Consider the following 11,148-nt stretch of genomic DNA (forward strand, 5'->3'; position numbering starts at 1 on the left):
TCTGGCTCTCAGCTGAAGAACAGGCAATCTGTTTTGACTCTAAAGGAAAAGCTACCTATGGTGGCTCCCTGACAGCTGCTGTGTCAGCCACCACGGTGAGAATTCCAAGAGGATTTTCAAGGGTATGTTTGACCCTAAGCAATGTTTCCCTTGTGCACTAACTTTAGAATCTAACCCTGGAATACAATGCAACTCCATTGGTTTTTTCCTTTGTTTAGGGAAAAACCTCAATTGCTGGTAACTTCTCCCATTTAATTGCCACCGCTCCTCTGAGAGATGGATCTTATTACCCCCATTTCACAGATGAGGAAAGAGAGGGCCTGAGAAGCTGCTGCCAAAGGGATGGATTTGATTGCAGGACACCTGTCTTCTCGTCCAAAGGTCTTTCCCCCCTAAGACCACACAAGAAGGTTGAAACAAAAACGTGAACGGCTTCTGGTACGCTCAGAACTATTTTTTGTCAGTTGAACCAAATTCAGAAGAGAAACTGACAGTATTCCTAGAATTATTAATATCAGTAGAGAGCAAGCAGGAGTGAAACTTATGGCATAAGAAGACAGATTTCAAATCACAGAATTTTTTATAAAAGCTATTGACCACAAACTCAAGGTGGAGTAATATATGTGGTATATATATACACACATATATACATATGTATATATATTTTAAAATATATAATAAACTAAATAATATATATGGTTTATATATATGCAATCAGATAAGTGGTTAGATCATCTTATGACCTTCTCATAGCTTTATGTGCTTTTCACTTACAGCGCTCACCAGAGTTGCAATTTTACATTCATTGTCTTGTCATGTGACTCAAACTGTCTTCCCTACTGTGCTGTAAGTTCCATGAGGGCAGAAGTGGGCTGCTATTTGCGCATCATAACTGATTCCCCACAACAGTTCCCGGCACACAGTCCAGGAGTGTTAGATGTTTGCTGAAGTTAATGAATAAAGCGGTGTGGCATAGATTCTAACTCTGGCTACCTTCTCTGAGTGTACTTCCAACTACAACACTAGACAGTTTCAAAAATTAACTCGTTTTCTCTAAGATGCTCATGCACTCTTCGTGCTGTGTAATAAGCCATCCTTCTGTACCTGGGAATTTGATATGTTTCTGGGGAAAGTGTTGTTACGTAGCTCTTCTGTTCCCCGGACACCCAACAGCTGTGCCTTGTTTTCTGTTCCTCATGCTGGGTTGTATCTTCACTTTTGGCCATGCTACCAGCTCGGCCACTTTCTTATCCACCACTGGGGTTACGATGATGCCTCTTCTTTGCTAGGTTGTGGGCTCAGTGAAGCAAAATCTGCCCTTTGCCTGCTAATTGGGTACCTGCAGGATTCTAGGAACAAATCCAAAGTGAGAGGCTATGGCTTCTGAATCCGTTGGCTTCCGGCCATTTCGGCTGGCTGTGAGCATCCCGAATGACAAACAATACACCGACTAACTTGACTTTCTTGGCCATCTGTCTGTTGGCTAAATAACTACCTCTTGGATAGACCAACTCATCAATTAGGCAGCTGGTGTTTTGGCGACTGACTGAGCTGAACAACTTCTGGGCCGGGTCCAATATTTCCTGACCACACATAAAAAATGAATTTCACAGGGCTTCGAATGAGCTTTGGAGAGTCTTTATAAAGCAAAAGAGATAAGAACAGCAAAGTGAATGAGGAAATAGATGGGCTGTACTTTAGAGTGCAGCTTTGTAAGGCATGAGTCACTCTGAATTTTCCCCTTGTGGCTGTATCTCATTCTCTCTCCCTCTCGCCTTTCCATGCATCCTCTGCTTTTCTTCTTTTCTAACCCTCTTCCTACATTTTTTGTCTCAAGTTCTTAGTCTTATACTCCCTTCAACCAATATATAATTAGGGCTTAGAGTGGACTAGGTGATGGTAGCAAACTCAAGTGCTTTTGGGGGGCTGGGGGGCGACACTTGCTGTTCTCTTTGGTTACTCAACATCAGAAACCTCTTCCTCTGTCTGAGGACCCTTCCTCCTTATGAAGCAGAGTCCGTCTCCCACCACAGAAGCTGAAAGCACCAAATACTCATGTTCAGCTTCCCTTGCAGCTAGGGTGCAAGCATGTGACCCAAACTCTGCAAATCAGACACACCCACCCCAGACGCTGAATCTGAAGTCTGTGAGAGGGAGCAGGGAGCTGGCAGAACCCCTTCTAGGGAAAGTGGCTGCTGGTGCCGCAGTTCTGGAACAGAGCCAGCATCACGTACCTAGAGCAGGGGATACGGGTGCAGCGTGCCTCAGGGTCTGTGCTCAGGGGCCATGGCTGTCCTGTCTCAGTGGCCTCAGTTCAGTAGCAGAAGTTATGAGCCAGGGTGTCACTCCTGGCTGCATCAGATCCAACCCAGTTCTCCAGTTCTCTAAGATATTCTGTGAACCACTGAATGCACTTTAATAAATTCCTTTTCTACTGAAATCAGCCAGTCAGCTTTGGTTGCTTGCAACTGTGAGTCCAGATGGACACCGGGGCTAATCAGGGACCATAAATGGGTGACATCAGCAGGAGGTAACTCTGAAAAGGTAGATCATCTACACCTCATCTCCAGCAGGCAGCTGCTAGTAAACCTGGTACGATGCCAGATATTTGATTTTTCAGTAGAAAGATAAATTCAGATTTTCTGGTGAAACTCCCACTTTTAGATACTAGCAACTAGTTCAAAAATGTTTGGGGGCTACCCAAACATGACTGTAAGCTACAAATAGCTCCAGAACTGCCAGCCTGCATCCTCTTTACTTTTTAATTTTTGTTGTTTGTGTGTGTGTGTGTGTGTGGTGTTTTTTTGTTTTTGTATTATGTCTGGTTTTGTTCTGTTTTTACTTTTAAGAAGCATTTCAGGATACCTGTGACAGAGAGGCTTCTTTATAGTAACGTTTTGTGTGTGGTTTTTTTTTTTTTTGAAGTGTGGTGCTTTTTTTTTCTTAATTATTATTTTTGGCCACGCCACATGGCTTGCAGGATCTTAGTTCCCAGACCAGGGACTGAACCCACGCCCTTGGCAGTGAAAGTGTGGAGTCCTAACCACTGGACCACCAGGGAAGTCCCATAACGTTTTTATTTCCCATTTGAACTCTACATTTTACAGGAAATCAGCTAACTCATAGATTTAGACAGAAAATTGTTGGGGACTAGGGTGGTCTGAATGGGAAATAACACATACTAATTCCAAACTACCACAGCTGCCCATACGGCCCTGATCAAACCCACCCAGCCAATCAAAATGTTTGAATCATGCAACATCTCCAGCCTCAGATATTGCCTCTGTCTCGGAGAAGCATCCAATCATCTCCTGATGTTCCTACTCCAACTAGGATGCCTTGCTCTCACCTTGACCACAGGCCTTGCTGTTTATTGTCACAACCTCACAAGACAAAGTCTCAGGATGGCATAGGTCATTGGTAGGACCTACATCTAAGCTGCAAGGGAGGCTGGACAATATGCTCCTGGCATTTTCAGCTACTAAAGTGCAAGGTAATCCTCTCACCAAGACTCAAAAGGATGTAAAATTCCCCAGACACTGAAAGGGGTTTAGGTGCTGGTGGCCAAAATGTACTGCCCATGTTCACTAACTCCCAGCGCCTTGCACTTCTGGGCTCTTCTTCACAGTACCCTCCTTCAGCCAGGGTTCTGGTCTTCATCCTCAAGCCTGATTCCCCTCCTGCCTCCCCATCAGCGTAGAAAGAATCAGATGATATCTACCAATATAGACTGTGATATTTAGAGAATTTAAGTGCAATCAAATACGGCCTTCTGCAAGTACACTTGGTTCAATTTAACCTTTCACTGAAGCGTCTACACTTTGTCATCTTACTACAATTGTACTCACCAGTGTTTGCCAAAGCAGGATCTTTATCAGGATAACCAAGAAAGCATTAAAAATGTTATCAATACAGAGGGCAAGCCCAGACCCATTGAATTAAATACTGTAAGGATGGGGTCCTGGGAATCTGTATTTTAAGGCTTCCTCGGTGGTTTAATGTTCAGCCTGGTATGGGTATCTTTTGATTTTGAAGGTGGCAGAATTAATCCTCACTCGGATTAAAGTGAGGTTGCCTAGCATGGTGGGCATCTTGTTTTGACATGCAGGCACGTGCCTCTCCACTGGAAAGCTGCTACTCCTCCACTTCAGTGTCACGACCGACAGGGCCAATGCTGATCATAATACCCTTCTCCTTCTCCAGGAGTGGGCCTGGGACCCTGGCCCAGCGAATCATAATGCCCCATGCTCTTGGCCATGCTGGTTGAGCCAGAGATGAGCATGTCACCCAAGCAGAACCAATCAGAGTTGTTCCATGAGGATTTTATATCTGGAAGCGGAAGAGAAAGGACCCTGCCCTTGCCTTCTGAGTCAGGAACCTGGGTGGGCAGGAATCAAGGCCAGCCGATGGCTGTTTTCTTTAACAGCAGTGTTAGAGAATGATGCCAAAATAAGGAAGCTTAGGCAAGAAGCAGAGATGGAGATGAAAATTTTCTGCAGATGAAATGTCTGCCCACTCATACTTAAGCCTCCCCCTCGCCCATATCAGGACTTGGCCCAAGTGGAGTCCACTGGGAAAGGCAATCTCTTGTGCACAGCCTTTGAACCCTCTCTCGGCCACATGAGGATGGGCCTGGAACACTTCCTTCCCAAGAAATAAGGAGTCCTCCCAGCCTGTGCTGGGCTTATCGTCTTGGGTGGGAATATCGTTTCCTGTTTCAGGCTCATGTGCTCTTTTGTTCTGCTTTAAGGGTGTGGCATATGGCACAGGACCAACCCCACTGCTACCTCTGTTCCCTGCAGGGAGGGGACAGCGTCCTTCTGCTGCAGGACAACAAGGGTACGTATAAGCCAATGACCCTGCATCCACTGCTGTGGGGGACCCGATGGCTATTACAGAAGCTGATCTTTCTCTGTCCCTCTCTCATGAAGAAACTGTTGCTCCAGCCAGTACCAAGATGCAGCGGGCAGAAGTGCTCAGACTTCTGCTCCTGGTGACAGGCCACAGATGCCACTCACTCGACAGAGCCAATACATCCTTCTTATATTTAAAGTAGATGAGGGTGAACTTCTGCCTCTTCCAACCAAAACCTCCAAAGTAGCACAGTTGTCTTTTGCTTTCAATAGAAAACAGTAAAAGGATATGGGGGCAAATGAATTTTCTACACTTTTTGGTAATCAACATGAAACGAACATTTCCCTGCTAACGTTTTACTATTCTCAGCTCTATGCAGGAAGATGCTTCACTTAAGTTTACAAGAAAAGTATTAACAGAGAAACCAATCTGACTCGGTGCAGTGACAAGAAAGAGCTGTGTGGGTCCAAGACCTTTTGAGGACAACCAAGTGAGGACTTTAGCCCAAATGAGCTGGGAAAAAACCATCCTTAACAAAGACAATTAAAATGATGAGATGGAATCAATAACAAGCCCTGAAAGAACACTTATTTCCCAAATCTTTGACCAAAGGAGAAAATTCTTGCTTCCCAAACCTCCAGTTGTTCTGTGGCCAGCACGGGCAGCAGAGAGAGGAAGGTGAGCCACAGATGGTGAAGGGAAGGAAGAACTCTGCTTCCAGACGCACATGAGACACAAAGATGTCAACCCAGCCTCCCAAGAGCTTCCTTTACAACAAGCAGATGCCAAAGAAAACAGACTCGTGTGCAATTAGTGATTTTACATGGCTTGCCGAAGCCCCATCAAATAGCCTCTCAAAAACTCAAGTTCTCATTATTCACATTGCTATGGAAACACTCTCACATCAAACAGAAAAAAAAAACCCACAGGAGTTATTCTCAAGTTCTACACAAACTGTTGAATCTGTACTGTGTGAGAACGTGTGCAAGCATGTGTGCAGGTGTGCATTTGTGTGCACGCATGTGCGCACACACACACACACACACACCACACGTCCTGGAAGAAACCTGCATACGCTCATCCTCTGGACTGCAGATTTACATGAAATAGCCTTTTCCAAAGGGAAATGGTTGAAAATATCTTCATAAAGAGGATGTACAGAAGTCAGCTGCTTTGGTCCAGGGGAAGGGGTTCCTGTTTGATAGATGAAACACGGAGGAGAAAGGTGCCATAAAGCTTTCTTTGCTCTTTCAGGAAGGAACCCCCCCCCCAGTCCCCTTCCTGGGTTTTCAATACTCGCTTCCCTACCTTGAACACCACTCCCTCTCAAGCGCTTGAAGTCCCCTTTTCTTTTTTCTCTTTTCGTCAGAAAGTTCTGAAATTGTACCTTTGTCGGAACTAGACAAGGCATCCGTATTACAGTTCCACAACAGAGTATCTAATTCTATGATGAAAAGTGGGCAGAAATGGAATATTCACCTTTTCTAGAAGTGGGAGTGGGACCCTTCTAAGGGTCCCCTAGAATTTCTTCTAGAAAACAGGCCTCCACCTTTGCTCCATCTTCACCGCCATCACTCTGGTTAAGCTACCAGCATCTCCCACCTCGGTATTGAAAGGCTTTCTGACTGGTGACCCTGAATCCAGGGTGTTCCTCCTCTTCCATTCCCCCCAAATGATACCAGAGAGATTTTAAAAACTGAAGTTTGACCATATCATTCCCCTGATGAAAATGTTTCATTTGCTTCCCATTACCTGTAAGATAAAACCCAATGTCCTCACCTTTGCTGTGATGTCCACTCACCGCCCCGCCAGACTCTCTACTTTCCAAGTCCAGCCACAGAAGCTGAGTGTAACCCTTCACATCCAACCATGACCCTTCCCATCTCGGGCCTATGTGCACACAGATCCCTCTGCCCACCTCGACCCCTACACTGGGGTCACTGCTACATTTCCTCAAGATTGCTTAAATGCCACTTCCTATGGGGCCCCTCCCCTTGTCTGGTCCCGGAATGCCCTCACCTCCCAGACATGCTAGGTTTGGTTTTCTTGTTGATTGTCACAATTACCACTAATCGTTTTACTTTCTGATAGTTTATAAACTCCCTAAGACCTATGATCAGATCTGTCTTGTTCAGAATGATAATTCCTATACCCTGCACATTGCCTAGCGCTCAGGAGGAATTCAATAATTTTGTGTTGAATGAATGAGTGAATTAACTAATAGAGTCTGGAAATTGACGCTTTAGCTGCAAATCCCTTAAGGGATAACTCCGTGGTGCTTCAGCCCGCTGCTGTTCAGTGTCCAGGTATAAATCTGCATGACAAAAAGTGGCCTGAGCCAGATCTCTGCTTCTCCAAAATGCAAGTGTCCATTAGGTCCCAACTTAATATTATCCAGACCTCTGCCCTCAAGATGGGGGCAGGGGAGAGGAGGGGCAGGGAATGAACAAGGAGGAAAAGTTATCTTTGGAGATGGACTTAAGAACTGAGAGTGAAGTCAGACAGAGAAAGACAAATGTCATATGATATTGCTTATATGTGGAATCTAAAAAAACGGTACAAATGAACCTATTTACAAAACAGAAATAGAGTCACAGATGTAGAAAACAATCTTATGGTTACCAAGGGGGAAAGGCGGGGGCAGGGATAAATTGGGAGATTGGGATTAACATATACACACTACTATCTATAAAATAGATAACTAATAAGAACCTACTGTACAGCACAGGGAACTCCACTCAATACTCTGTAAGGACCTATATGGGAACAGAATCTTAAAAAGAGGGGATGTATGTATATGTATAACTGATTCACTGCTGTACAACAGGAACTAATACAACATTGTAAATCAACTACACTCCAATACAATTTTTTTTAAAAAAAGAACTGAGAGTGTAAGGTTCCAGGGACCACCTCAGGACAGATGTGAGGCAAGTCAGCTCGAAGCAGACTCAACCTTGACAAAGGCAGTCAAGGTCACAGCAGAAGCATCCCAGGGCACAACCCCAATACAAGGTCAGGCACGATATGGGAAAAGGAGCAGCACATTTAGTCCCTCAGCAAGCGGAGAAGAGCTTTGTGACAAGAGGATCAGAACTAAACCCAGGAGTGGAAAATTCACACTGGGGCACAACATTCACTTACTTCCCAGAACATGCTTTAGGGACCTGAGTGCTGGCTCAGAGGAGCCATATTGGGCTAGACTTATTCCCTGTGGTTTCCCTGATTCCTTCGGCCAGAGCTCGTCTCTCCTCCTCCAAAGACAGAGAGCAACCTGCATGCACCCTTCACTGCACTCAGCACGTTCTGACTTGGGTTAGACTTGCCCTTGGGCTTCTTGGCTGGCCCAGGAATGCGTGAGGCCGTCTGATTCATGTCTGTATCCCCTCCCTGCCACAAGGAGAAGCACAGCGTTTGACACATGGAAAACAGAATCGTGATCTCTCCCACCTACTTCACTGAGCTGTTGTAAGGGCTGTATAAGATAAATTGTGTACAAATAATTTCGTAAATTGTATATGCATTACCTGTATGTCCCAAGGCTGCATATTATTTAATATTCAAACTCCCACATTCTGAGATGAGAAAGAAGTCTAGTCTTTCTCTCTCTCCCTTGGAAGCTCATTGATGGTATGTTCAAGAATCCCAGGAGGACTTGTCCAGTTAAAAGGGGCCATCTTAATAGCCCTCACTATCTTCCAGGGCTGGACAGTCTGAATAGCTGAAAGCCCAAGGCTGTGGCCTCTGTAACTAGAACCACTTCTGTGATGAAACGCTGCTCCATCCCTTGCTGCTGGTGTCACTGTGGTCGATCCTCATGGTGATTTTTCAGGTGTGAAGGAAGGGGTTCCTTTCTTATAGTTCTTTGTGTGGCCATGGATAATCCTTGCCGAAAATGGTTTAAGCCCCCAAATTTAACTTTTTATTCATCCGTTCCTTCTGTTTGGATACAAAGAGCTATTTCCTCCAAGACACAGGGAGAAAAAGAATTTCAGCATCATCCACATACTGTCTGCAAACACTGCCCTCCTCTCCAATAGCTCAGGCTTTGGTTTGGTCAAGGTCACTGTTTCAAACTCCCTCCTCCCTAATGATGAGTTTATGAGGCTTTTCTTCCTCATCTGACATCCAGGCTCAAGACCACACGATTTTATGGGAAATGTTTCAATAATGTTGAACCACAAGGAAAGGGGTCAAATTCTTCACCAGCATCCTCTTAAGATGCCCCTGTGGTCTTACGCCCATTGCTGTAACACCTCCCCCGTAAACCTCCACACTGTGATACCAACATAATCGAAATCCATGTGTTTCATAAAACCCTCACCTCAGAACAATGGCCCAGTGCTTGCTTTTCATTCGTGTAATGAAAGAATCAATTCTACTGTTTCTCAAAATACAAAGGGTGACCCAAGGTGAAGTGAGGCCTCCCCGCTAGAAAAAGAGTCCCCCTCCCTTTTTAATAACTGGTTCTCCAACTTCATAAAGAAGTAAAATCTCACCTCCACCAGGCACTCGATTGGATGTGATATTAATGCTCTGGAGGTATTCTCATTATGGCGGGCACATAACAAACATTAATGCTTGATTGGTGATCAAATCATAATGCTGATTAAAGTGTGTGAATGGTGTAGGGCCCACATAATTCACTTTAGAGCACTGTGATGGTTAATTTTATGTACCAACTTGACTGGGCTAAGGGATGCCCAGATAGCTTATAAAACACTCTGGGTGTGTCTGTGAGGACGTTTCTGGAAGAGATTAGCATGTGAATTGGTGGACTGAGCAAAGAGAATCTCCCTCACCAATGCAGTGGGCATCAGCCAATCTATTGGGAGCCTGAATGGAACAAAAAGGCTGAGGAAAGATGAATTTTCTCTCTGCTTGAGCTGGAACGTGGATCTTCAACTGCTTCGGACATTGGTGCTCCTGACTGTCGGGCCTTTGGAATCAGACCAGGACTTGCACCATCTGCCCCACTGGTTCTCAGGCCTCTGGACTCAGACTGAATTACACCATCTGCTTTCCTGGGGCTCCAGCTGCACACGGTAGATCATGGGACTTCTCGGCCTCCATAACCACACGAGCCAATTCTTACAGTAAATCAATCTCTCTCTATAGATAGACAGACAGATAGACAGACAGACAGATAGATAGATAGATATTTTTTTTCTGATTCTCAGGAGAACCCTGGCTACTAGTAGAGATTTTGATACCAGGAGTGGTTCTAGAGGAACAGAATTTTAAAGATGAGTTTTCTTATTTATTTATCTATTTATTTACTGACGTATAGTTGATTTACAGTGTTAATTACTGCTGTACAGGAAAGTGATTCAGTTATACATATATATACACATTGGTTTTTTATATATATTCTTTTCCATTATGTTTTATCATAGGATATTGAATATAGTCCTCTGTGCTATACAGTAGGACCTTGTTTATCCATTCCACGTTTAATAGCTTACATCTGCTGACACCAACTTCCCACTCCATCCCTCGCCCACTCCCCTCCACCTTGGCAACCACCGGTCTGTTCTCTATGCCTGTGATTCTGTTTCTGTTTCATAGACAGGTTCATTTGTGTCATATTTTAGATTCCACATATAAGTGATATCATATGGTATTTGTCTTTCTCTTTCTGACTTACCTCACTTAGTATAATAACCTCTAGTTGCATCCATGTTGTTGCAAAAATTACTTCATTCTTTTTTATGGCTGAGTAATTTTCCATTGTATACATGTACCACATCTTCTTTATCTGTTGACGGCCATTTAGGTTGTTTCCATGTCTTAGCTATTGTGAATAGTGCTGCTATGAACATAGGGGTGCATGTATAAAGATGAGTTTTCTGATTTGGTTCTCGTGTTTCTGGAATTGGCTCTCTAATATGATCAAAGATTCTATTTCCACTAGTAAAAAGAGCACCTATTTTCCATGGCGTGAACTACTAATGGAGATACGCAAAATACCTGCTTTGGATAATCCTAGTCAACCACTCATAGGAAGTAAGGAGCTAAGTGATTCTGTATATGATAATTTCTAAAATTTTTGGAAAACTAAGGAAAATAATAACATTGGTTGGTTGCTCCTATGTTGCTGGACAACGTGGTGAATGAAAAGGATGAGCTCAGGGATTTGATAATTAAATCCAACTGATGATGCTGATTATATTACTTATAATTAATACTGATCATAATTGAATCTGATTGATAATGCTGATTAAAACAGTGATGTGAATGGTTTGGAGCCCATATAATTCGTATCAGAGCATCTATTCATTAAATGACATGTAG

The sequence above is a fragment of the Pseudorca crassidens genome, chromosome 15, assembly GCF_039906515.1.
Source record: "Pseudorca crassidens isolate mPseCra1 chromosome 15, mPseCra1.hap1, whole genome shotgun sequence".
NCBI classification, from domain to species: domain Eukaryota; kingdom Metazoa; phylum Chordata; class Mammalia; order Artiodactyla; family Delphinidae; genus Pseudorca; species Pseudorca crassidens.